This window comes from Gracilinanus agilis, chromosome 3, assembly GCF_016433145.1.
Source record: "Gracilinanus agilis isolate LMUSP501 chromosome 3, AgileGrace, whole genome shotgun sequence".
NCBI classification, from domain to species: domain Eukaryota; kingdom Metazoa; phylum Chordata; class Mammalia; order Didelphimorphia; family Didelphidae; genus Gracilinanus; species Gracilinanus agilis.
In genome coordinates, this window is record NC_058132.1 from 293,545,858 (window position 1) to 293,571,363 (window position 25,506).

A 25,506-nucleotide genomic window follows, 5' to 3' on the forward strand; every position below is an offset into this window, starting at 1 on the left:
GCTAAACCCCTTGTTAATTTACTTTAGGCTCTGGCTGGGCCTCTGGAGCCCTGCCGGAGTAAAGTCCAGACTTGAATACAAATCTCTTACTCTGCCCTCTTCTCATCTCTCTACTTCCACTCTCTCCTATATTTTGTAAGTAAATTACTAAAATCATTTTGGGAATTAATAATTATTCCATTCCCTAGTGACCTAACCTTTTAATATTTTACCCAATAAAAACCTCTTTCACTCCTTACATCTTCCAGGATAGCCCCACATTGTAGGGTTTCTTCCAATGAACAACAAGCATCCTGTCACATCTTTGGGCAGCCAAAGTCACATTGGAAAGCATCAGTCAAGGGCAGTCTCCACTCATTTTATATGAAATTTTAATTCTTCTGAAACTGTAGCATTTTGTGATTCATAGGAACAGAATGAGAGCACTGATATTTGCAAAGTGTTTTATATATATATATATATATATGAAATAGGTTTACATATACATATATAATCCTATTTTATTCTCACAAGAACCTTGTAAAAGAAGTACTATTTTTTCCAATTTTGCAGATGAGAATAATGAGACTTCAAGAGAATAAGTAGCAGAAGCAGAATTTTCCTGAATTCGAGTTTATCATTCATTCCTTTATTTTGTTCTGCATCATGTGGCTGTTAATGCGATAGGCTTTTTTTTTTTAAGATCTCCGAAATTAAAAGCACTATGTGCCTTCCCAAATGAGCTCATCTGAAAAATTCCAACTGTTCAATTCTGGTCTGCTGGTCTGACTCATTGACCATTAACAATAAATGCTAAGATTCTCGTATTGATGGAATGACTTGATATATTCCTTATCCAGCAGTACTCCTATGAAATATGTATTTTTCATCCTCTTTGTTTTTCCAGTGTGATGAGATTGATTTCTTTCACATTACTGTTAATTTCACTGAAGAGGCTTTGTAGAGTTCCAAGGCTCAATACAATTAATATAATGTCATTTGTGAATAGAAGGACTTAGAAGATTTCATCATCAATAGAGCATACTTCTTTTCTTTGGGTTTTATATCATATATTTTCTGTGACAATGGTAAATATGTTAAGTAAGTCTGTGTTACTGTTTTATACCTTCCTTTGATATTAATACTCAAAGGATTGTTAAACAAATTTATCCTTGTAGATACAACTATTATAGAGTTGGTTATAATTTTTATGTACACACGGGAGATGTTTTGTCTGAGAGGAGACTTCAAGGCTGATTTTTGTTCTACTCACTAACATTTTTAAGACTGAAATAATAAACACACCAAAAATTTATATTCTCATACCATTACTTCTCTGAGTGAATTGTAGATCTATAAAGATGTGTACTGCTTTAGATCAACTGAGAAAGCTACCTATTTTCCTCTCATGTGTTCATTGAGAAACTAGATATATGTGTAAAGGAGATGGATGAGGGAATCACTAATCAGACCAAGGAACTTCCTAAACAACTTGATAACATAAGATATAGTCTATTGTTCAAAACAAAATTACATAGTTCTCAAATAATGTAATAAGATTATAGGCCATTGAATCAGTCTCATTCCTCTTGGTCTACAAAAAGAATACTCTACTAGTTCTCAGTGCTTGAGAATTTGTTCTTAAAATTTTCCCTTAATATTTCTCTTGGAACAGCTAGGTGGTGTAATAGAAAGAGTACCAGGCCTGGAATCAGGAAGACTCGTCTCCTTGGTTTCAAATCCAGCCTCAGACACTTACTAGCTATGCCAACTTGGGCAAGTCACTTAACTGTGTTTGCCTCATTTTCTCATTGCAGAAGGAGCTGGTAAAGGAAATGACAAACCACTCTAGTATCTTTGCCATGAAAATCTCAAATGGGGTCACAAAGAGTTGGACAAGACTGAAAACAACTGAACAACAACATCTCTTATCTCCACCCCTAAACCAGGAATAGTTATGTTGAATTGTAACAAATATGCATGTATATACATATACATATACATATATATATGGAGATATATGCTTACATATAGACAAAGAGGAGAACTCAGGAACATTACTCCCTGAACCTCAAATTTCTTTTTTTTAAAGGAGGAAGGATTTTGAATTCTCTATTCTACATTACTCCAGAATCTATTCTTTGCGGCAGCACCAGTTTTCAAAGTATCCCTGCAGATAACTCTATGTTCATGAGTTTAAAATTCTAGATACTACATGATCTAAAAAGAGATCTCCAAATGCATCCTACTCCTGGGAGAAGTAGAAAGGGAGTCCACGTGTTTTCTACACAGCAATCTACTTGGATCACAAATTCAGGTAAGAGTTCCTGCCTTTTCTAAAGGAGAATAGAATTGCTTTAAAAGATTTTGCTATAGAAAAATAGTGTCCATGAGAGCAAAATTTGGCAACATCCAGAAGAATGGTATTTGGCAGACACTGGAGACCTAAGTCAAATGAAATCCTGTGAAAAATTAGTGTCCCTCAAACTATGCATACCTGTGAAAAATTAGTGTCCCTCAAACTATGCATACTGTTTGAACCAGCAATACCACTACTAGGTCTGTATCCCAAAGAGGTCAGAGGTAAGAGAAAATCTTTATATTTATAAATATTTTTAGCATCTCTTTTTGTAGTGGTAAAGAATTGAAAACCGAGCAGTTGTCCATCATTTGGGGTGAACAAATTGTGGTATATGGTTGTGATGGAATACTACTGCTCCATAAAGAACAATGAACAGGATGAGTTCAGAAAAACCTGGGAAGACTTATATGAATTGATACAAAGTGAAGTGAGTAGCACCAAGGAAGCAATGTATATAATATCAGAAATATTATACAATGCCCAACTGTGAAATATTAAACCATTATCAAGCTTCCAAGAAAACCAAAAGAAACTCATGATGAAAATGTCATCCACGGGCAAAGAAGGTATTTTGGAGTCTGAGTGCAGATCAAAGTATGCCATTTTTCACTATATTTCCTTCATAAGATTTTTATTATATATGTGATATATGTCTTCTATGATGACATGAACAATATGGAAAATACATGTTACATGAAAGTATGGGTATAACCTATATCATATGTTCACTACCTTGGGGAGAGGAGGGAGAAAGTCTGAATTTTTAAATGTCAAAAAATAATAATAAAAAATGTTTTTACATATAAAAAAATAAAAGAAAATTTAATAAAAAGTAAAAGTGATGGCCTTGTATCATTAGCATCATGAACCATCCTCTCCAAACATGACAACTCATGTTCCCCAAGTCTCTCTCTTTGGCTATTTCTCTCTCTCTCTCTCTCTCTCTCTCTCTCTCTCTATCTATCTATCTATCTATCTATCTCTATCTCTATCTTTTTCCCCTTTTTATGTGTCTACTTCCTTCCATCTGACTCAGTGAATATTTGTGAAATCATATACCTCATATTTATAGGGAAGATGTTTTATCACTACTTTTCATGTTATGACTTTTCTGTAAATACCATCACATTGAACTAATTGGGACTATTAACTGACAATTAAAGGTAAACACATCAGTCGAGGTGCAATAAGACTTAGCTGTTATCTGGATGGGGACTTGCTTTTTGGGGAGATGGTGGTCACTGTATCCTCCATTTGCTACATGGATATGAATGGCTATTCTCATAAAGAATTTATAGAGATGAGAATGTAGATGTCCAGCTTATAGTTTTTGGTATCTTCTCTATTCCCTTTTCTGTGACCAAATAACATTCACAGGGGCAGCTAGGTGGCTCAGTGGATAGAATCCTAGACCTGGAGTTGGGAGGACCTGAGGTGAAATCTGACCTCAGACATATCCTAAGTTTATGACCCTGGGAAAGTCACTTAACCCCAGTAGCCTGGCCTTTACTGCTCGTCTACCTTGGAACCAATACCTAGTATTAATTCTAAGATAGAAGGTAAGAGTTTAAAAAAAAGAAAAAACCACTCATGAACTTTTTCTAGTCCCTTAGAGTCTTTCTCTCACTGATACATCTTGAAGACTGATCCCTGAAAGATAGGGATATATCCTTTCCCCCTTCACCCTTATTGTTTAAAGGGCCTTGAAAACTGTCAACCCATTCAGTATCTGTCAATGGAGAGACTGGCAGACATCTAATGTTTTCCATCCTGGCTATTTCAAATAGTCACACACACAAACAATATATGCCATTAAACCAGCACTATTTTGTGAAATCATTCTATCTGTAATGTAGGAATATTGCTATTCTCCTGTATTTAAGAAAATGATTAAACACTTGTTAGATATTTGCCCTACTTTTTAAAAAATCCCTATAAATATACTGCCAAATTTATTTGGTTTAACATATATATGTTGTTCTACTATTTCAAGTGTAAGTTCTCTAAAGATAATATGACTTAGTGGTATTACATGACAAGCTCTTCTTTTCTTTCTTTTTTTTTGCTCTTTTCTTAGGCATTCTTGTGAATAGTCTCCCATCAATCACTAATATTTTCCAAAATCACTTCTAATTAGAGGGAATTCTATGAACTGATGCAAATTTAACGAAGTAGAACCAGAAAAACAATATATAATATGGCATTAATAATCTAAATGAAAAGAATACTACTATTCACAATGTATATTGAGGAATTTTGGCTCTGGAAAAGAGGTAAAATATGCACCTTTCTCTTTAACTTGAATAGGTGGGGGACTGAGGGTATAGGGTCATATTGGCGAACCTGTATATGGCACACATGCCAGAGGAGGCTACTCCCTTCTCCCTCTCCTCTGAACCAAGGACTTTTTTTTTTACTTCACCCACCCCTCTGCCCAGCAGCCCAATGGGAGTGCTTCCTCCCTCCTCTGTCTGGGCTAAGGAGGCAGTTCACATGTGGCATGAAGGTGCAATTTGGGCATTTTGTCTCTAAAAGGTATGCCATCACTGGTATAGAAAGTGAAATATCCTGTGAGACACAGTGCCTGTAGGTTTTGCTTACATGTTTTCTGTTACATAGGAAGGCTTCCTTGGGAGAAAGGATATCCAGAAATCCCTGTAATACAAGGATAAAAATAACCAATGAAACATTTTTTAAAGATCCTATTCTACGCTATGGTAGTGTTGCCAGTATTTTCCTACCTGTTTGTCTGGCAGAGATTTAACTAGTCTTTTTTTTTTAACCTTGTCACTGTGATCAGGGAAATTGCCTACAAAATGGTGGTAGTCAGAATTTACTTTTGTCCATTTCCCAGTTTCAGAACCAGAAGCCTGTTGAAACAGGTCATGTTTGAACTATTGTAATTATAAACATTGCCTTCTCCTCTATATCCTTTCTTCTAATTTGTCTTGTTCTTTCACCTAACAATTTGGTGATATGATTATCTGACTGAGCAAGGCTGATTCTCAAAGGAATGCTGTGTCTGTTATAGTCATTTCTTGCCTTTTAAGGTAATAAGTTTCATTTTCTATTATATTTTGTACTCACAACATCCATTACTTTCAGAAAGTCATCTAAACAAAGGTATTCATGATGTACACATATGAGTCTAGTAGGTGGTCTGTGGCCTCTTTAATTTCTTGAACCATAATCATATTTCTGACATATTTGTTGTCATCCTCACTGACTTCTACTTTCTCATCTAAGTTATAGAGTTTCTGTGTATATGTTAATAGGTGAAAATTGACAGTTTCTACATGGATTTCTTTAGTTCTTCATCTTCTGCAACACATGGTACAAAAACCAGATCCCTTCATTCTAGTCATCCTATCTATGCTTGCTCTGAACAGTGAATGGAAACTTGACCAAATTATCCCACAATAGGCTGTTTCTTATTACATTTGGATATATAACAAAGTTTATTTAGACAACTCCTTTGTTCATCCAAGCAGATTTTTTTTTATATTTAGGTTCAATTCCTAGAAAAATATGGTGAATTAAATATGATTCAACTAGTCTCATAGTGTGTCAGTTCAATATTCTTGAACATAGATACTCTGAGAATTTACAATTAAGATCAGAAGATGCTCTAAGATGTGCTATTCTTATCATATTTAAACCCCTTTTCCAATATCCTAACATTTTCACTGCAAAACTAGAAGTAGACTATATAGGATAGATAGAGGACTATTTGTGTGTGTGTGTGTGTGTGTGTGTGTGTGTGTGTGTGTGTGTGTTTGCTTTAATCAGTGACAAAGATCATCATGGATAATAAAAAATCATTATTTCATGGTCACTTTTCTGCTGATGTAATTCTACAAGAGCAACCCTCAAGAAACAGTCAAATAGCTTATTGCCTGAACAAAATACAAAATTCTCTAGGATAAAATGCAAAATTTTCAGCCTTTTAGAGCCATCTAAAATCTAGTACCTCAGCTCCCACTGTTTCTAGTCTTATTTCATATTACTCCCATTCACACATTCTCCATTCTAATCAAACTGGAATTTTCTTCAGATTCCATTTCCCAATTCTATGTCTTTGCCTATATGGTCCTCCTCGTCTGGAATGTTCTCCCTTTTTGCCTCTGCCTCTTAGAATATTTAGTTTCTTTCAAAGCTCTCCTCAAGTGCTTCCTCCTTTAAAACCTTTCTGGGTCTTCCTGCCTCATAACCTCCCAGTTGTTAGCATTTCCTTCTTCAAATTACTTTGTACTATTTTATATTTATTTATCAGTGTCTGTTATATTTCCAACACTCTCTCTAGTAGAATATAAACTCCTTACAGACAAGCATTGTTTTGTTCTGAAATTTTTTCAACTATTCAGGATTCATTTTCTTTCATACTCATCTCCCTCCATTTTCAAAGGGGGGGGGATCTTTTAAAAATATATAGTCAAGAAAAATAAACATCCTATACTGGTCATATCTAAACACAAGTCTTATTTTGTCTATTTGCCCATCATCTCTGTCAGAGTTAGGTAGCATTCTTCACCATGGATCCTCAGGAATCATGGTTTATCATTGCATTCATACTGGTTCATTTTTATATTCTGCACCCTTCTCCCCATAGTAGTCACACAATAAATATTGAACGAAATTGCCAAGTCCTCACTCAGAGCCTGACCTATTTGAGAGAACCTGCCAGAACTTATGCTTCACTGTCCTACCCTTTAAGAACCTAGATTATTGCCCTGCCATGATGAGACACTAGAATGGGACTTCTCTGCAAAAATGACTATCAATGTAGAAAAAAATCATGACAAAAGGAATATTTGCCTTTCAGGCAAGTGTTTCCATATTTGTCATGTGAAAAGACTTAAGTCACACCATCTGAAAGACTTCACAGACTATGTAAGTATAATGGGCTAGGAAAGAATCATCAACATGGATTAGCTGCTGCTCATTCAGGAAAAGCACATTTTGTTTAGATGCAGTCCTGCTTCATAGCAAGAGAATGGATGAGATACTCTGTCACATGCCCATCCAGTTCAGAGATTCACTAACTGTTATTACATCATAAACTCCTGGAGAACAGGCACAGAGTCTCCTTTTTCATATGAATCCCAGGTGCCTGATACACAGTTATCCATCCTGTGGTGGCCAATAAATACAGAGCCACACAAATTCATCATCCTGAAGTGAGTACAAGATAGGATGTGGTGCTTTTCTACTGTTAACTCTCCAAAAGCAGATACTGTTTTATTTTCTCATCTTTACCTGCAGTGTTACATGGCTTGGGAGTTATTCTAGATTTATTCTTCTACTTCTTCTTATAGCCATCACTTTCTCCCTAATTTTTACTCTTTTCCTCCATATCTTTTTCAATCTGTTTTTGACATAGCCATCATTCTGTGCCATTTGTGAGAACTTTAAGAGCAAAGAACAGGAGGAAATGTCGTCTTACTAAGACCCTATTCCTTTCAAAACAGCATGCTGCACTATATGAGAGCACCATATACATTTTTTCCCCTGAAACTCAACCTAAATTCCCAAATGCCAAGCACATATTTAGTGGTATCCTATTCTCTGGAGAGTCTGCCTCCTCCCCCAATTCTCTACTTCCATTTCATCATATTACCATTTTGGTTCAACTATAGGCCAGAAATATGGGCTGTTCTCCTAAAATTAGATGTCTGAAAGGAAAGACGTATAGATGGATTCATGGAAAAATAATTATACAAAATTACCATCTACAAATACATCTACTGTGGATGATTGCATGATTGAAGAGTCAGGCTTGCATCAGTAAGCAGGTCCAGAAGCAACAAATGGGCACTGTGACAGATTCACAATTCACAAATCTACTTTCTGGGGACTGAAAAATAGAAGATAACGGGGATCAATTGTAAATTCCACAGGTGATATCCTGTCTCTTATCAAGCAAGAAAAGAGATGAGATGGACAAAAAGCCCATCAGAGTACAATAAGCCACAATTTAGAGATGGGTGTGTGTATGTGTGTGTGTGTGTGTGTGTGTGTGTGTGTGTGTGTGTGAGCGTGCACACATGTGTGTTTACTGGGGAGATGGGGAACACAGTTTTTTATTGACAATGATGGTGTTCATTTCCTAGTCCAATCTGGGATGCCAAGAATAGAAACAGAGCTCCTACATTTATAATGCTCATACTATGGGGATTATTGATAGCATGTGGACTAGTCTGTGTTAAAAGCAGAAAAAAACAATAGGAATCTGTTTGTTCCCCCCACCACGCACTGCTTCCTGAGTTTCAAAGTTGCTTCTAATTTTAATTTATGAAGTAGCACACATGATTATCCCAATATCCAGAGCTGTACTGGAGTCAACTCCTATCAGCTCACAAGAACCAATTGTTAAATTTTCAGTGTAAACATTTATAACTTGGAAATAGACACTACTAATTACGGTTTGATTCATTTGTTTATTTGGGGGATGTTGTTTGTTTTCATCATCTAGACTTAAGAAAGTGATGGAGAAAATCTTAATAATGCAGAATAAACTTAAAACTGTATCATGGGATTTTTTTCTTACCTGGAGAGATGGCTGTTAAACATTTATCAACCTATGACTGTGGGTAATACGCCTGGACCATAACTGCAGATTAATTCTGAATGGTAAATGGTGCTTCAGATTACTATTGCTATGATCAGGAGAAAAAACAAGTCTGGAGCCTCTTAGAAATGTAACACTCTGGGGGATAAAGAGAAAACAGGAAAATTAATGCACTATTGGTAAAACTATGAATTGGTGAAGGCCTTCTGGGAAGCAATTTTATACTATGCCCCTGAAATGACTAAAATTTGCCCTAGAGATCTAACTAGTAGGCCTTTACCCCAAAGAAAAGGGAAACAGCCCATATGTGCAAGAATGTTTATAGCAGTTTTTTTTGTGTGTGGTGGCAAGGACCAAAAAACTAAGGAGGAATCCCTCAATCAGGAAAAAACTGAAGAAATTATTGTTTATAAATGTAATGGGATACTGTTGAACTTTAAAAAATGGTCAATGAGAAAATTTTAGAGAAACTGGGGAAGATGTATATGAACTGATTCAGAGTGAAATGAGAAAAAACCAGAACAACAATTTATACAACAATAATAATATAAGAATAATAAAATAAATATAAATAAAATAATAAAAAGTAACAACTCTGAAATACTAAAATCAATGATCTTATAAGCAACCAAGATTACAGAGTTCTGATAATGAAAAATAGTACCCAACCCTAAAAGAGAGATGTTGGACTAAATATGCAAAATGACATACATTTTTAAACATGGCTAATGTCAATATTGTTGTTTGCTTGAATTATGTGTATTTCTTGAAAGGGTTTATTTTTATTTTACCAGTGGTTGAGGAGGAGATAAAAGGAATTGAAAACAAATGCTTCTTTGCTGAAAAAAATGATTCCCTCCACATTCCTCACAATGGTTCATACCTAGAGGGAGAGCAGGTAAGTTCCAAGCAGAATTTTTAGAGCCACATTTGGAATAAATCATAATGATCAGAATGGGACACTGGGAAACTTGGATAATTTGACTGTTCAGTCTAACAAGCATTTATTATCTGTAATAGGCAAGGCATGATTTCCAAGGAGTGACTACTGAAAGGAAATGGGAATGCCATATGGACCTCTCAGCATCCCCTAGGCAAGTAGGAAGGAGTTTCTAGGAGAAGAAGAGACATTATGACTGAAAGGAGGCTTTAATTACCCTACCCAGGAATAGTCAGTGCTGGGGGCTCTTGGGCAATGTAGGGTAGACAGAGATGCTGCTCATTCCTAGAAGAAGCTCATACCACCAGACAGGGCCTTTATACTTCTTTGCAGTGACCATGTAATGGGAAGTCTTCAATATAAAAAGATTTATCAATCTATATGATAGAAATTATGTGTGAGGGATATTATATGATACATATCTGTAGATTATTGTTACTACCTCATTTTATTCTTTATTATTGATATATTTATTGATCTTTGCTCTTTTAACAAATTTTCTTTATTATCCATTGCAGTTGATGTGCTTGAGAGCTGGTAAATGTACCTCCTTCATTGGTTCTACCAATACAGACATTTGACCAGATTTCCACAGAGGAGTTGGTTCAAAGGCAAATATGACAACTGCATAAAGCAATGCAATGCAAGCCCCTTATAATCACCACCATCATCAATATTGCTAGCATTTATATGGCATTTTCAGGTTTACAAAGCCCTTTACGAAAATGTTATATCATATGAGAATCACAACAACCTTATGAGGCAGATCTTGTTATCATCTCCATTTTATAAATGAGGTAACTGAGGCTGCAAAATTTTAAGTAACTTCCCTACAGACAGTTTCACACATGTCTAAAGTGAGATTTGAACTTTTAGCTGGCTCCAAATTCAAATTTCTATCAACTATATTTGCTAAGAGCTTCATAAATATAACCATCTACTCCAGGGTTACATAAAGTTAATATCCAGCAGAATAGGGTGGAAGTAGTAATGAATTTTTTTTAAATTTATAAAATATGTACAATTCACTGGAAGCCAAAATACATATGGCATAGCCCTACTCTAGGATTTAATATAATTTAATTTATATGTAAATATATAAAATCATATTTATATATATTTATTTACATATAAATAAAATATATAAAATAAATTAATATAATTTAATTAGTGGGAAAGAGGCATGTTCAAATATAATGATGAGAGAGAAAAATAATATAAATTGGCAAAAAGGGATTCAAGCAAAATGTTATTAAAAATCTTTAGAGGAAATGATAACTTTCAAGAAGAGGGAAGGGAGAGAAGAAGGCTAAATCCCACCAGATCATTTTTCAGATAAGAAAACTGAGGCACAGAGAAGTTAAATGACTTACTAAATGACTTACCCAGAATCGCACAATTTCTTTTCTTCCCTTCCCTTCTTTTCACTCTTTTCCCTGAAAGTTATCTTTGTCCTCTTCAAATCTGAACTGAATCATAAAAGAAGCAAAGGACTACACGAGATTGAGATGAAGGGGTGGCCCTTTATTTCAGGCACAGTGGACAAGGAAAGCAAAGGCAGGGAGACAAAAGAAAGGAGAACAACAACAATGGCTAAGAGAAATCCAGTTTGGAAGGAAGAGAGAACACATGAAAGAATAAGAGGGGATAACAGTGGAGCAATAGACAGAAACCATGTTTGAGAAGTCCACAAATTCCAAAATAAGAGATTGATACATTTTGACAGACAATGAAGGAACACAGAAGTTTTCTTAAAGGAGGAGTAGTTGGTGAGAATGAGATATTAGGAAGATGGCTCTGATATGAATTGTGATTTGGAGAGGGGAAAGACCAGAGATAGCAAGACCAGATAAGAAGATAATACAATAGTCCGGAAGAAAAGTCACAAAGTCACTTAACCTAATATCATCAATCTAAATTGGAGGTTGAAAGAAGAACAAGGTAATATTAAGGATATATTGTCAAGATAGAATTATAGGACATAGCAATAAAGGGAAGGTAGTGAGAGAAAGTGAAGGTTCAAATGAACAAAACCAAGTCTTAGAGCTTGGGTGACTGGAAGAAATCAACATAAAATCATAGAATTCAAAACCAAAGAAGCCTTTGAAATCATCTAATCTAATCCCACTTTTTCATTAATGAGGAAATTCAAGCTTAGAGAGAAAAGGAAAGGCAGATCCAAAACTCAGTTGTAATGAAAGGCAGCATGACAGTGGATAAGACCAAGGACTTGTAGTCAGGAAGAATTATCTACATATTATGCATCAGACATTTAGTAGTTGAGTGGTCCTGGGAAAGTCAATTAATGCCTCTAGACCTCAGTTTTCTCTCAAAAAATGGGGTTGGAGTTGACCTTTACATTCTCTTCTAGTTCTAAGTCTATTACTTAGACTAATTCCAAATTCAGAGCTATTGTGGAGAGCTCTGGAATTCAGACCTGTAATTCCACTATCATGAGAAATTTCTAGCATAGAAACTCCCCCACTGATAGAGATCAGCATCTCCTGGAATGTATATGCTCAGAGAGTTGCCCTGAGCAGAGGTGTGGAACATAGGCTACTGCTACAACAATTCTAGTGTTAGGAAATACCTACCAAAATAAATAAAAATACATTAAAGCATAAATAATGGTATTATGTGGTTTTTTGAGTCAATATGCACCCACAGGGATCCTTACATAAGGCTGTGTCCCCCATTTCTTTTTGAGTTTCACACCACTGCCCCTAAGCACTGAAGTTAAGTGACAGGGATAATGGGATAACAAGAGGAAAAGTAGATTGTGCATGACCACATAGTTTGTGTTGAAAGCAGAACTTGAACCCCAGTTTTCCTGACACCAGCCTTTCTCTTCCCTCACTATTCACTGCTGGCTCTCATTCAGGGCCTCTTCTATTAGAATCAAAATATGAAATTTAGAAGAGAAGAAATTTAGAAGAAAATACTAAATTTAGGATATATGACAAATTATATATAGGTCCTTAACCTCACCAGTACCAAAGGAACTGGTGTGAAATTTGACAGAGACATCTTGAAAGCAGCTTGGCTTTGTGGGCTACATGATGAAGATTCTTTAAGCTTTCAAGTGCTCTGTTATCATCAGAAATTATGTGAAGAAGTAACTCTGTCTTTCTTGGGTTTGAGACTTTTAAAATGTTCACCGAGGTTTGAATTAAATATTGTCTTAGAGTTTTAGAAAATAAACTTTCTTAAAGTTTAAGTTACTATATCTACTTCAGATACCATAGCCCTTTAGAATTTTCTCTCTTTTTGAATCTGTGATTTCTTTTATAGGCTTTGCAAGCACATGTGCACACACGCAGGTTGGCAGAATTATGTATTTTTAAATTTGTGTTGACATGTTTTGTTTTTACATCCCTTTAATTTCCAAATTAGGGCAACGAGGTGGCATAGTACAGAGAGAGGTGGAGACAGAGACAGACAGAGAAAGACATAAAAAAAGAAAGACAGAGACAGGGACAGAGTCAGAGACAGAGAGGGAGGGAAGGAGAGAAGGAGAGAGAAAGTTCAACTCAACTAATCAACATATCAACAAAGTCTAACCAGATATGCAGTGCTCCACACTCACAGTCACTCACCTCTGTAGAGAAGGAAAGGATGTGAATATCCCCTCTTCTTCAGGGCAAGATTGATCACTATAATTACACCGTTTAATTCCAGGGTCTGGACATTTTCATTGCTGGAGTTATTAAATGTATTATTTTCCTAGTTCTACTTACTTCATTTTGCATCAGTTCATATGACTTCTATACTTTTATAATGTAATATTCTATTATATTCATGAACCATAATCTTTAAAATAATTTTCCATTTAAGGTTTTATACGATAATCTATATGTAACCGAGTGGGATTACTTGTCAGCTCTGGGAGGGGGAAGGGAGAAAATATTAATCCTGTAACCATGAAAAAATATTTAAAAATAAAATTATATATTTTTAAAAATTCTCCATGTAATCGACTTCTTTCTTTTTCCAATTCTTTGCCACCACAAAATGTGCTGCCATAAATATTTGTGTGTATACTGGACTTTTATTTCTTTTATTTCTTTGGTATATGTAGTAGACGCCCCACCCACCCACCACCACCAAATACCATCTATTAGGGTCTTTTTTTAACACCTGGGAAGCAATACTCATGGCCCCTTAACAGGACTATGAGTTAGCTGGCACATGGGGCTGTTTAAAGTAAACCAAAAGGAGTTTCTTTTAGTCACTGCTGTCACTCTGTATGCTTTCACAGCACAATTAAATAAAAGTTACCAGTGGCCAATTGATCGCTGGAAATCTGCTTGCTTGCAAAATGGGAAGAATTTGAACTACATATTTATTGCAGATTCAAAGAGTGAAATGCTTTTCTGTTTCCTTAATGATTTTTAACTTTAAGGTAAAGTCAAATATTCACATGGGGGGAGAAAAATCCATAGCTCTCAGAACTGACAGAAAACACATAAGGCTTAGAGAAAATCATGCTGAGCACTGTAGTGCAGCTATATATCTAGGAAAAATCCAATATATTGGATAGTTCTCCTTAGAATAGCATCTGTTAGTTTTGGTTGAATGAACTAAGCTTGTTCTTTAAAAAAAAAAATAAAAGGCAACACACAATGACAAAATTTGGGATCATGAAGCATGGAGTGTTCTGAGAAGCCACTCCTTCCAACTGTTTTCCCTGAATACAGAGTACAATGCCAAGGAAAGGCTCCAATACTACATGGTCCTGGCTTGCAGAAGGAAAGTTACATTCCCCAAGCCATTAATGCAGTTCAGGAACAGAGCTAACTTCTATGTCAAAAAAAAAAAAAAAAATGGAAGAGAGGTGCTCCGTCAAAATGGAGAAGGACTCTGAATAAAGAAACCATGTCCTATGGGTGAGAGTTGAAAGAACTGGGAATTTTTAGTCTGGAGAAGAGAATATTGTGGGAATATATGTGGTATCTATCTTTAAATATATCACAGGTCATTAAGCAAGAAAGAAGAAAAGGTGTGGTTATGTGCGCATTCATTCATTCCATAGAATCACAGAATTTTAGAGTTGATCGAGACAACAGCAGCCATCGAGTGTGCCATATATCTGGAAATAATCCTTACTATAACATAACAAAAAAAAAATGTTTATCTAGCCTAACAGAGGATTTCAAATTGAAAACTACTGCCATACACACACATGCACGTCACCTTCTGAAGTAGCCCATCACAGAATTGGACAGCTCTAAATTTTATAATGGTCAGTTAGGTGGTGCAGTGGATAGAGTACTGGGCCTAGAATCAGGAAAACCTCAGTTTAAATCTGGTCCCAAGCGCTTACAAGCTGTGTGACTCTATACAAATCACTTAACTCATTTGCCTCAGTTTGCTCATCTGTAAAATGATCTGGAGAAGGAAATGATAAATCCCTCCAGTACCCATGCCCAGAAAACCCCCAAAAAGGATCATGAAGAGTCAGACACAACTAAAGTGACTAAACAACAAATTTTAGCAAGTTTTTTTTCTTATGTTAAGTGTTTATATTAAGTTCTTATATAAAATTTGCCTCTCATGGATCATAACACTGTGATACAGTGTGTTAATTATCCTTCCCAGCTTGGTATCATCTGCAATATGATGAGCCTGCCATCTATACCTTTATTCAAATCACTAAGAATAATATGAAATGGCATGAGGCCAAGCAAAATCCTAGGTCCTTCCACTGGTATCCTCTTGCAAAGCTAACTTTAACCCTACTAACTAACAGCTACTCTTAGAATTTGGCCATTCAACCATTTCCAGATCTATCCACTTTTTTACTATTATTCCCCATCTTTCTATATTTTCAGTAAAAGTAAATGTGAAACTTTATCAAATACTTTGCTAAAATCTAGGTTAACAACATGTATAACATTCTCCTGACCTACCTAACAGCTTAATAAACCTGTCAAAAAAAGGAATTAAGATTCATCTGACATGACCCGTTCTTCATGAAGTTATTATGGCTCTTTCTAATCTTTATATCCTTAGTTAGATATTGTGTTGCCCTTCCTTCAAACTTCCAGGGATTGATTGCAAAATCCCTCTGTGGAAAAATGAGTCACTTATCAGGACAGTGTGGAGTTGGGACCAGGAGGTACAATCTTATGGCTGTGGAAAGTCTTGAGTTTGGGGATTGCAGGGGTAGAATCTTGCACTCTCCAAGTGAAGGCAACCTTGACCACAAAATATCTCCCCACAGTGAGCCATTCAATTAATCCTAGAAGTTGGTAGACTGGTGTGGGAGGGAGGCTGGTGGTGAGGGGCTACTACATTTTCTAACCATCTCTGTAATGATTGGTTGTAGAATTTTCTCTGGAATAAAAGGAAAGCACACTGATCTGTATCTTGCAGCCTCTGCTATAGTCCCTTTTTTGGAAAAAGGGAAGATTGGTTCCTCATTCACTGACTGTGACTTAGCAATCACATCAGATAGTTTTTCTCAATACTCAAAGAAATAATACATTGACATCAAGAACTTGAATTCATCTATGACTAGGACAATTAGGTGGTTTCTTAAATTTTCCTTACTTATCTTGGGTAACAACTCAAGGTTAGCCATTTATTTCTTGTCATTTCTGGTACAAAGGTTATTTTTCTTGTCAGAGAATAGAAAGGCAGAGTAAGAATTCAACCCTCTTCCTGTTATACTGTCTTACTCTATGCAGCAATTCTGTTTCTCCATTGATCCCCATCTTTGTCCCAACATAGTTCAAAGAACTCTCCAAAAGTTTTTTTCTTTTTGTTGTCCTTAGTTTCTTTCACCAGCCTCAACTTATTCTCTATTTTAGCACTTGTGATAGTTCCCTTCTATTCCCTCCAATATTCCATTCCTTTCATATTCTATTCTATTCCATGCACTTATATTCATCCTTTATTACCTGCCTTGCTTACCAATTTCTCTAAATTGTTTTGAAAAAATCTAAGTTGGTTTGTGAGTTTTCAGGACATCCACATGAGTATCATCAAACAACTCTTGATTTTCTTCTCATTGGAATTGTTTATATGTGTGTCTCTTGACAGTTTCTCATCCCTCCTCGGTTGACTTTCCCTGTAGAATTTTAGCCCATGAGATTTTAACCATCCTTCCTTTGAATCTACTTTCCCCAAGTCTAAGTTACATATCAGACTGTGTCCATTTTCCCCTTTCTTCTTGATCACAAACTACAGAAAACAGCAGTTGCCTCTCCTAAAGGTTCCGATAATTTTTAAGCTAGCAACCAATTTCTCTCGGTTACTTAAAATCTCATCCCACATAGAATATCTAAGTTGGTTTCTCTAACTTTTGAATGATAAAATTCATTCAGGGAATTCAAGAAACTATTATTTACGTGCACCATATTGGGACACATACCATGATGGAAATGCAAGGGGTAAAAAGGGAGTTTTGGTTGGGTGATTAGTAAAAGGTTTGGTTGCCAGGGAATTGAATAATTATCAATCCCCAATTAAAGAATAACCTCAAGTCAAAATGACTTTTATGGAAGTTTATTTACAAATGAGGAGAAGAAGAAAAAATAAGAAAATCAGAGAGAGAATAAGAGAGGATAAGTAATCTAACACACTAGGTAATTTGCTCCAGCCTCCTGGTTCAACCCAGGCAGATCTAATTAGTTCTTAGTTGGAGGAGGCTCAGCCTTGAGCCCAAGGCTGGAGGGCCAGACGGCCAGAGGGCTGGAGATGAATGAAGCAGAAGTTTCAGTCACAGAATCTCTTTTGAAAGGGAAGTTCCTTTAGAGAAGTTCAGGAAGATTTAGCCTTTACACTCACCATGTGTAATTCCAAAGGATAGATTAACAGCAGTCTCACTTAGTCCAAGGTCTCAACCAATGGTCAGAGCTCCTCCAGGTCCTAGTTACCCACAACAAGAGGCAAGCAGCCAAGAGCCAAGAGCCAAGCCGTGGAAGTTCTTTCAATTTATCCAGGCCATTTCTTTCATTATTTCCTGCCTTCCTCTTAGTTTATGTGTCCAGTCACAACAGACACTTTTCTTAGGACTGCCTAGGGGGCAGTCAGTCAATTCTAATTTGTCACTTATTCTTGCAAACGTGGGTTACAGACCTCCCCACTTGAGAGTTAAATGAAGTTATTTATACTTTTGATGATTAGATTTAAGGATGGATAAGGTAGATTTAATCTCTTTATCACAGAAAACAAACAAAAAGACTGAAAGGAAATGTGGCTGCAAAACAGCAGATTCAAGAATTACACTTTACCATCTTAGAGAAGGTTCACAAAATCTACTACCTCTAGCACTGTGGTCAGAGGAAAGGAAAATGGAATTAGAGGCAAAGAACCTTGGTTTAAATCCCAGGGCTGGGACTTCTGGGTTAAAATGGCTGGAGAGTAGAAGCAGGGCATTTTACTCTTCTAACCAACCCATACAGCATACCTCCAAAGAACAAAAAAACCAAATCCAGATGAAAGAAGGGACACTACAATAGGGCACAGTATCGAATGTACATAGGATTTAGGCATTTCCACACTATGGGGGTGGGGGGGCAGAAATAGCTCCCATCAAAATGCAAGCTGATCAACCCTTCCCCACCCACCCACAGTACCAGAGTCAAAGGTTGCGCACCAGAATTAGAGTGAGCAGGGCACAAAATCTAGCTTCTTGGCAGCTAATTGGGACAACCAGGAGCTTGCCCCTGAGAGCAGCAAGACTTGAGAACCCAGGAGGCTAAAGAGTGCAGACCCTGGGCGTGAGAGTGGAACTGAGAGAGTCAATGGATAGTGGAAGCAGTTCAGCACACTCAGGGGAGAACCTCAGGAGCAAACGTGGGCCAATTTATGGGCTCTGGGCAGCTGTCTAGGACCACTAGGGGCTTGACCCTGAAAACAGCTAGACTAGAGACCCCAGGAGGCTGGGGAGCATAGGCCTTGGGTGCAGGAGTGAAGCTGAGATTGGCCTAAGACAGAAGAGGCCTAGCAGACAATGGAAGCTAGGGGAATCCCAAGGTAGCCTCAGGCAAAAACTGCTCCTTAGCTCTATACACAGAGAGTCTGCCTGCCTTACTCAGACTTCTGGCTGAGAAACCACAATGATGACAAGCAAGGCACAAGAAATAACCACCAAAAAGACCAAGAAAAAAGCTCTAACACTTGATAACTTTTGCACAAAAAAAAACCAGAAAGCAGAGGAGGACAAGCAATTAAAGACACCCAAACCTTCCCAAAAAAATTAAAACTGGTAACAAGCTCTTGAAGAGTTCAAATCTGAGGTCATGAAAAAGATGGAAGAGATTTTGCAAGAAAAGTGAGAAATAGTTCAAAAAGAAAATAACAGTTTAAAAGGCAGAATTTCACAATTGCAAATTGAGGTTCAGAAATGTTATTTTTTAAAATGATGAAGGCTAATATTATAAGGGAAAATAGTATTTTAATTAAAGCCATGCTGATAGAGATAAATCAACCATGCGCCTGTAAAATATCTATTCAAAATGCTCGCCAGTACCTATCTCCTGCCATCTTGTCTGTCTCATACACCAGTGAGCCCACCCAGGTAGCAAAGACGAGTGCGTCTCAAGCCAACCTCCGAATTTAAGTCCAGCTCAACACCGGTTCCTGTTCTCTGACGTAATCACGTCAGAAATTGGAAACCCATTGAATCACGGGTAATGTAGTCTCAAAGTTTCCCACATGTCCACAGGAAGTTTGTAATACACTTTTAAATGGCACCTCCCTGAATTCCAAACACACAGAAATCAAATGAAATGATAAGCAAATTGAAGACCAGAAATGACCAGATGGAAGCCAGTAAGAGCCAGATAGGCCAGACTGAAAATGAAAACCAAAAGATTATAGCCAAAAACCAGTCTTTAAAGGCTAGAAGTGGGCAAGTAGAAGCCAATGATCTTATAAGACAGCAAGAATTAATAAAGCAAAGTCAAAAGACTGACAAAATAGAAGGAAACATAAAATATCTCAATAAGAAGATGACAGATCAAGAAAACAGGTCTAGAAGAGACAACTTGGGAATTATTGGTCCTCCGGAATAATCAGAGACAAACAGAAATCTAGATATCATACTACAAGAAATTATCCAAGAAAACTGCCCTGATGTCCTTGAACAAGAGGGAAAAATAGATAATTAAAGAGCCCATAGAATGCCTTCTACACTAAATCCTCAGAAGACAACCCCAGGAATGTAATAGGAAAATACAAAAGCTTCCAAATTAAGGAGAAAATATTACAAGAAACCAGAAAGAGACAATTCAGATATCAAGGAACACCAATCAGGATTACGCAGGATCTGGCAGCCTCTACACTACAAAACTGCAAGGCTTGGAAAGTGAAATTCAAAAAGGAAAGAGAATTGGGTCTACAACCAAGGATCACCTACCCATCAAAACTGATTATAAACTTCTAGGGAAAAGTATGGGCATTCAACAAAATTGAAGATTTCCAAGTATTTGCACAGAAAATACCAGGACTAAATGGAAAGTTTGATATCCAACCACAAAAACCAAGAGAAACATGAAAAAATAAATGAGAGGGGAAAGAAAGAAAACTCTTATCTTTAAATTTCCTTCTTCAAGGGCTTCAATAAGATCAAATAGTTTGTATTCCTATATGGAGAAATATTATGTGTAATTCTAAAATATTATACTCACTATTATAGTAATTAGAAGAATTAGTCATAAGGAGAGGTTGGAATATGAAGTGTTCTAAGATGATATGAGAGGGAAAATGTGGGAGGGAATAGAAGATGGCACCAAGAGAAACTTGAAGGAATAAGAAAAATAGGATAATCTATACCACACAAAGAGGGAATGGGAAGGGGAGGGGATGAATACTATTATAAGAAGGAGAGGAAGAGACCATTGGGATATCAAATTATATCTAACCCTATGGATAAAGTCAGAAGGGATAAACTCGGGGGGGGGATGGGGGAGGGAGTTCATAAAGTGAGGGGAAGAAAGGGGGGAGAGAATTCTTTATACCTTAAAAAATAATAAGAGGGAAATAAAAGGGAAGGGGTGGAAAGGGAAGTAAACCAAGGGAGGGGACAAAGAGAGCTGATTTAAAACAAAACCCTGGTTTAAAAGGAAATAGCATAAGAAGAAGGTGTAGAACTAGGAGAGGATACCAAAATGCTGGGGAACACACAGCTGATAACTAAAACTCTGAATGTGAATGGGATGAAATTGCCCATAAAACCAAAGCAAATAGCAGAGTGAATTGGAAAACAAAATCCTACCATATGTTGTCTACAAGAAACACACATGAGGCAGGTGGACATACACGGGGTTAAGGTCAATGGCTGGAGCAAAATATTTGGGGCTTCAACTGAGAAAAAGAAGGCAGGAGTGGCAATCACAATTTCTGACAAAGCCAAAGTAAAAATAGATCTGATTAAAAGAGATAGGGAAAGTAATTACATCCTGATAAAAGGCAGAATAGACAATGAGAAAATAACAATATTCAACATGTATGCACCAAATGGTATAGCATCCAGATTTCTAAAGGAGAAACTGGTAGAACTCAAGGAGGAAATATATAGTAAAACTATTCTAGTGGGAGACTTGAACCTCCTACTAGATAAATCAAACCAAAAAATAAATAAGAAAGAGGGAAGAGAGGTGAATGAAATCCTAGAAAAATTAGAGTTAGTAGATATGTGGAGAAAATAAATAGGGACAAAAAGGAATACACCTTCTTTTCAGCTGCACATGGTACATTCACAAAGACTGACCATGTACTATGGCATAGAAACATGGCACACAAATGCAAAAGAGCAGAAATAACAACAAATGTAACCTTTTCAGATCATAATGAAATAAAAATAATAATCAGTAAGGGCACATAGACAGGCAAATAAAAAACTGATTGGAAATTAAATAATATGATTCTCCAAAATCAGTTAGTTAAAGAACAAATCATAGAAACAATCATTTCATTGAAGAGAATGACAATGATGAGACATCCTACCAAAATCTGTAGGATGTAGCTAAAGCAGTATTCAGAGGGAAATTTATATCCATGAGGGCACATATTAACAAATTAGAGAAGGTAAAGATTAAAGAACTGGGCATGCAAATCAGAAAACTAGAAAGGGAACAAATTAAAAATTCCCAATTAAAAACTAAATTAAAGATTATAAAAATCAAAGAAGAAAACAATAAAACTGAAACTAAAAGAACTATTGAATTAATAAATAAAATTAGAAGCTGGAACTTTGAAAAAATAAATAAAATTGACAAAGTACTGGTCAATCTAATTTTAAAAAGGAAAGAAGGAAACCAAATTATCAGTATCAAAGATGAAAAGGGAGACCTTACCTCTAATGAAGAGGAAATCAAGGCAATCACTAAAAACTATTTTGCCCAATTATATGGCAATAAATATAGCAATTTAGATGATATGGATGAATATTTACAAAAATGTGAATTACCTAGATTAACAACAGAAGAAATAGAATACTTAAATAATCCCATATCAGAAAAAGAAATTGAACAAGTCATCAAATAACTCCCTAAGAAAAAATCCCCAGGACCAGATGGATTCACAAATGAATTCTATGAAACCTTCAAAGAACAACTAATTCCAATACTATACTAAATATTTGACATAATAAGCAAAGAAGGAATTCTACCAAATTCCTTTTATGACACAAATATTGTATTGATCCCAAAGCCAGGTAGATTAAAAACAGAGAACGATAACTACAGACCAATCTCCTTAATAAACATAGATGCAAAAATCTTAAACAGAATACTAGCAAAAAGACTCCAGCAAGTGATCAGGAGGGTTATTCATTATGATCAAGGGGGATTTGTACCCAGAATGCAAGGATGGTTCAACATTAGGAAAACCATTCACATAATTGACCATATCAACAAGCAAACCAACAAAAACCATATGATTATCTCAATAGATGCTGAAAAAGCCTTTGACAAAACATAACACCCCTTCCTACTAAAAACACAAGAAAGTTTAGGAATAGAAGGGCCTTTCCTACAAATAATAAATGGCATATGTCTAAAGCCATCAACAAACATCATTTGCAATGGGGATAAATTAGAATCATTCCCAATAAGATCACGAGTGAAACAAGGATGCCCATTGTTGCCTCTACTATTTAACATTGTACTAGAAACACTAGTAGTAGCAATTAAAGAAGAAAAATAATTGAAGGTATTAAAATAAGCAATGAGGAGACCAAGCTATCATTCTTTGCAGATGATATGATGGTCTACTTTAAAAATCCTATAGAATCAACTAAAAAGTTAGTGGAAACAATCAACAACTTTAGCAAAGTTGCAGGATACAAAATAAACGCACATAAATCATCAGCATTTCTATATATTTCCAACACATTTCATCAGGAAGAGTTAGAAAGAGAAATTCCATTTAAAATCACCCTAAACAATATAAAATACTTAAGAGTCTATCTGCCAAGACAAACACAGGAATTATATGAACACAACTATGAAACCCTTTCCGCAGGTTTAAAACTAGATCTAAACAATTAGAAAAACATTGCTCATGGGTAGGACAAATTATAATTATAAAAATGACCATCCTACCCAAATTGATTTACTTATTTAGTGCTATATCTATCAAACTACCAAAAAAATTTTTTACTGAATTAGAAAAAAACTATAACAAAGTTCATTTGGAAGAACAAAAGACCAAGAATATCAAGGGAAATAATGAAAAAAAATATTAATGAAGGTGGCCTAGCAGTACCAGATCTTAAACTGTACTATAGAGCAGTAGTCATCAAAACAATATGGTACTGGCAAGGAGACAGAATGGAGGATCAGTGGAATAGACTAGGGGTAAGCGACATCAGCAAGACAGTCTATGATAAACCCAAAGAACCTAGCTTTTGGGACAAAACCCCACTATTAGATGAAAATTGCTGGGAAAATTGGAAAACAATATGGGATAGATTGGTTCTAGATCAACATCTCACACCATACATCAAGATAAACTCAGAATGGGTAAATGACTTGAATATTAAGAAGGAACTATAAGTAAATTAGGTGAGCACAGAATAGTATACTTGTCAGATCTCTGTGAAAGGAAAGATTTTAAAACCAAGCAAGAGTTAGAAAAAATTACGACATGTAAAATAAATAATTTTGACTACATTAAACAAAAAAGGTTTTATACAGACAAAACCAATGCTATCAAAATTAGAAGGGAAGCAACAAATTGGGAAAAAAATCTTTATAACAAAAAACTCAGACAAAGGTCTAATTACTCAAATATACAAGGAGCTAAATCAATTGTACAAAAAATTAAGTTGATAAATGGGTAAGGGACATAAATAGGCAATTTTGAGATAAAGAAATCAAAATTATCAATAAGCACATGAGAAAGTGTTCTAAATCTCTAATAATTAGAGAAATGCAAATCAAAACAACTCTGAGGTATCACCTCACACCTAGCAGATTGGCTAAAATGACAGCAGGGGAGAGTAATGAATGTTGGAGGGGATGTGGCAAAATTGGGACATTTAATGCATTGCTGGTAGAGTTGTGAACTGATCCAACCATTCTGGATGGCAAAATGCTCAAAGGGCTTTAAAAGACTATGTGCCTTTTGATCCACCCATAGCACTGCTTGGTTTATACCCCAAAGAGATAATAAGGAAAAAGACTTGTACAAAAATATTTATAGCTGTGCTCTTTGTGGTGGCAAAAAATTGGAAAATGAGAGAATATCCTTCGATTGGGGAATGGCTGAATAAATTGTTATCTGTTGGTGATGGAATACTACTATGCTCAAAGGAATAAAGAACTGGAGGGATTCCATGTGAACTGGAATGACCTCCTGGAATTGATGCAGAGTGAAAGGAGCAGATCCAGGAGAACACTGTACACAGAGACTGATACACCGTGGTACAATCGAATATAATGGACTTCTGTACTAGCAGCAAATGCAAGAATCCAGAGCAAAGCTGAGGGACTTATGAGAAAGAAAAATAGCCACACTCGGAGGAAGAACTGTGGGAGGAGAAACACAGAAGAAAAACAACTGCTTGAACACATGGGCACTAAACAATAACTCTAGTCCAACTATCAATAATATGAAATTAGGTCTTAATCAATGATATATGGAAAAACCTACTCCTAAGTCTGTATTTCTCTCTCCTGAAGAGTTTGTTTCCTTTCAATATAGACCCAAAGGACACAGCTGATTCAGCCAATTATAAAAAGATTCCTATGTGATTTACAGTGACCGATAATCCTTTTATATTAAGGATTTACACATGTGTTACTGTGAGGATATAGGACAGTTCCTTAACATTCATTTTATAATTTGTGTTGACATCCTGGGCCCACCGTGATTGCAGGAATTGACTGTTAATTCAGTCTTTTTTTTCCCCTAAAGACCTAAAAGGTACTATTAAAAAGTTGCTGACTATAGTCTTTAGCTTAAGATTGTGCAGGAAGATGGTGGATAATGCAGGAAATTATATAAAATTATTCTGGAGGAGAGATTAAACAGAACCCCCAAAATAAACTTAGGTTCCTTGTAACAAATTTGCCTAGGGCCAGTCTTGCTAGTAAAAGATGGAACATGACGTATTATAGAAAGAGACTTAGATATGGATTATGGAACAAGGAGTCATTGATCCTGAGTTTTCTTCTTGGTTCTGTCACTTATTACTTGTGTGAC